Consider the following 4,361-nt stretch of genomic DNA (forward strand, 5'->3'; position numbering starts at 1 on the left):
CAAATACATAAAAATTCTATTTTTTAGAATACCTACCAATATCTGTATTTTTTACATTATTTTTCTATAGGATGGACAAATACATTGTCCAAAAGACTATAGACAAATATAAATCTAACTGTGTCGATTCCAAATATACAAATTTATTTAAAAATTTATTTTTTTTATTATTTTAATATATTTTTTTCTTGGAATATATCAAAATCTTAAAATATATACCTCTTTTATTTCTACATTAACATTTTTTCTTTAACCATTTTTAGAAAAACAAATTATATGGTGCACCACTATGCACTGATATATACAATCTAAAAAAAATGATAATGTTAAGACTATTTTACTTAGCACTAACAAAAATTATTTTAGTGTTGTCAATTTGTTGTTTTTGGAGTTAATTATGTAGAGTGTGGAAACGTCCACACTCTACATAGTTAACTTGAACCACAACATTTTAACAACGTGAATTCATACTCTAGAAATTTACACTATTAGATCCTCTTAATTTCAATGATATAATGATTTTCATAATTTAAAAAGGCACATAAAATTAAGATTATAAATTTTGAAAATCCTAAAAATTTTGATAATGAAATCCTATCATTTAGATACTAAACATTAGTGGAAGCGTATATATTATATTTTTTTATAAAAAATTAGGGAAAGTCACATTTCACATAGTTAGACACAATTATATAAATAAAAACAATATATTCATAACCCTAATTCATTTTCCTACTTTTTAGTTTTTTGATCATATTCAAATTTAGTGTGCTAGTACCTTGAATTATCCCTGCAAGCTAATATATTGCTATATTCCTATGTTTGCAATGACACTAACCAGTCATGAGAGACCATATTTAGGTTACACTCACTCTCAAAATTTTATACACTGTGATTTTCCTTGTCATAGATGACCATCCCCCAATTTACTTTAGCATTCCGATTTGCTTATTAAAAAGTTGTGTTGATGTATACAATGTTAAATGTGATATGTACACAAATACAATTGTTGTATGCAAAGAAAAATATATTATAATTATATTAGTATTATAAAAATATTACAAAATAGGTATATCTAACTTTTATGATTATAATAAATTCATATTATTTCTAAATCTAATAATCACTAATTAAAATTAAAAAAAAATAGAGATGTAGCACACTACAACCTAGTATGGCAATGATGTCGTGTTATGTAAAGTAATATAATGTTATGTTGACTTCGAAAAATTATTAAAATTAAAATTAAATGTTTAAGTCAAATGCTAGTATTAATAAGCTTAAGTTAGTCATTTTATTAGTTTACTAAAAATGATTTACAAGTCCATAGTATTCCATGGTCATGATATTTTCCATGGTATTTTGATATAATGAAACCTATTTAAAAATTTGAGAAAAATAATTATGAAATACAAGTGTACCATTGTCAATTCATATTAACTCCAAATTAATCTTCTTGACCCTAGATAAATCTAAAATTAAAATAAATTTAGACTAGTATTTAAAAAGTTTAAAACTAAAAAAATTATGTTTATTTTTTTAAATTTAATTGTAATTTTCCTTAACTTTAAATTTTTTATTAAATTTATTAAATCTTAATTCGTCCAACTTAATTTATTAAAATTATAAACCTAATATATTTATTTAAATTGTATATGCATCTTAGTATAATTTACACAAATACATATTACAAAGACATTAAAATTAAGTAAATACCACTCACCAAACAAAACCAACCAACATCACTATTGCAACAAAGTTGATAATCATAAAGTGAAATATCTCTTTCTTAATAAAGTTTTTGATTTTTTATAACATATTTATATGAAGAGAATTATACTAATAATATATACAATTAAAAAGTGAAATATGTTTTATAATAAAAATTTGAAATTTATTCTGACGGGTGTCATAGGTGAATAGAGATTGTATATGCATCTTAGTATAATTTACACAAATACATATTACAAAGACATTAAAATTAAGTAAATACCACTTACCAAACAAAACCAACCAACATCACTATTGCAACAAAGTTGATAATCATAAAGTGAAATATCTCTTTCTTAATAAAGTTTTTGATTTTTTATAACATATTTATATGAAGAGAATTATACTAATAATATATACAATTAAAAAGTGAAATATGTTTTATAATAAAAATTTTGAAATTTATTCTGACGGGTGTCATAGGTGAATAGAGGACAAGGCATGGCATTAATATCCTTACCCATGTGTTAGGTGACTTAATGAAGTAGTTCATAGAAGTATCTTGGGACAAGTGCTGAGAAATGGTTCTGGAAATTTTAAGAGTTACAATAGTTAGCCGTGACTCTTCAGAACGTTATTTGTTGTGCACGGAGATGGGAGTTAAGGTGGCAGACGAAATAGAGGCTTTGGCCGTACAAGGTGGCCTTATACGTTTTCCATCTATGACTTTCTAACATGTGATTAGCTGGAGTAGAATTTCGCTGGGCTTGGGAGATATTGACCTTGTGAATATGGGGTTTCAAAGCATAAATATTTGGGACCTGGGCTTATGGATGTTTGCATAGCCATTAGGTGAGGCTTTTAATGTTTGAAGGGAGAGATAATGCTTCGGCCAGAAAACTAAGGTGTTTTCACTGGAATTTTCATTTTTTTCCAATTCTCTGGTAATTTTTCTCTTCTAAGTTGTAAGTTTTCTTTACAATATCTCTATTAGTGGGTATGTTGGTTTCTTTTCCTCTTCTAAGTTGTAAGTTTTCTTTACAATATCTCTATTAGTGGGTATGTTGGTTTCTTTGTTAGGATAGCAGTGCAGTCCTCGAGAATTACAATTGTCTTTGTAGAGGGTATCACGAAGAGAGGGATAGACCCCTTCCATGCATTGTGGTCAGAGTTTGTTGGTAAGACTCCTCAAAATTTGTAGGTCTTATGCAAGAGTTACCATTGTCTCTCTCCATCCTTCTGTGAATTGTTCCTTTCCATCCTAGTGGGGTTTTGTTTTTATGGAAATTTGGGAGGTTTAAGCTGATATTTAAAGGGTTTGTCCTTCCTTTGTCGGGTACTACAGTTCTTTGGGTACCGGAGGGGTGGAGATTAGTCTTGGTTGCCTACTTCCTTTTGCGCTTGGTGTGGGTTGTATTCATTTTAGTTTTGGGAAGTTGGTTAAGGGAGGGTGGGAGGCAGGGGTTCCAAATAAGCACCCTCCTTATAACCTACATTGTGATCCATGCATTAGACTTGGCCACACCAGTAAGGCTTGGAAATTTTGGAAGAACCAAAACATAGTGTTTGGGCACTGGTTTGACACTGTCAAATTGATACCCCAGTGGCCATCCAATGTCAACGTGGTCATGCGCGCAAGGGTGGTGGACCACGAGGACATGGAGTAGGACACTAGGTGGAGCTTCAGGATTTAGGAAAGGAATTAGATCAACATGCCATCCATTCTCTGGGAAGAATAGAATTTCCTCTCCTCTCTACTCTCTGGAAAACAGATTACTCATCTCCTAGAACATCGTGCACGAGATTGCCATGACGACTAGAATGAAATTATTGGTTTTATGAATGATCTCCAGCACTATCAGTGGTACATTGTGGATTGCCTAGTAGCTTTGCGTTAAGACCATAAGAGAATTCATGATCGACTAGATCATTTGGAAGGGAAAATGGAACACATTGAGGGACATGTTCACGAGGCTTTTCGAACTCCTCCACCACTAGGAAACAACTTAAATAATCCTGATCTAGGAAACCTCTTAGATCAAGGATGAAAATTGGATGTACTCTGGTTCTTGGTATTTTCTGGTACTTTTGGGCTATCTGTATGTGGGTTGGTAGTTTGTTTTGGTTGTTGACTATGTTCTTCTGTTATTATCTTCTAGCCAATAATTATGGTAGGAATGAGGCTAGAATTTTTTTGGTTACCACAAATTCCTGTTGTATCTTTGGCATGAATTGATAGAAAGCCTAGATTCACAAAGACAAAAAAAATAAAATTTAAAAACATATTTATATTAAGAAAGTTATAATATGTGATGTTTTTGTAAGGTATATTATTTATCTCAAACTCTAGATATATATAGTTTAAAGTGTCATATTTTGTTTGTCAAGTGGAAGTTTAGGGTAATAGAGATTAAAATAAGTTTTATAAGATAATTTAAGGTAATGTTTAGGGTAACATGGGCTAAAATAGTTTGGAAAAAAAAGATATTTTATAAAATTATTTGTATGGAAAATTTTATATTAAAAAGGTTAGTAAAAAATGTTGGAATTTTTTTTTATAATATGATTTATAGGAAATTTTTATATTAAAAAAATTAATAAAAATATATATTTTTAATGTAAAATGTTTAATATATTTTTAAAATTAAAAT

This window comes from Pinus tabuliformis, chromosome J, assembly GCF_031772625.1.
Source record: "Pinus tabuliformis cultivar Carrire ecotype Pingquan chromosome J, CPIR1, whole genome shotgun sequence".
In the NCBI taxonomy this organism is placed as follows: domain Eukaryota; kingdom Viridiplantae; phylum Streptophyta; class Pinopsida; order Pinales; family Pinaceae; genus Pinus; species Pinus tabuliformis.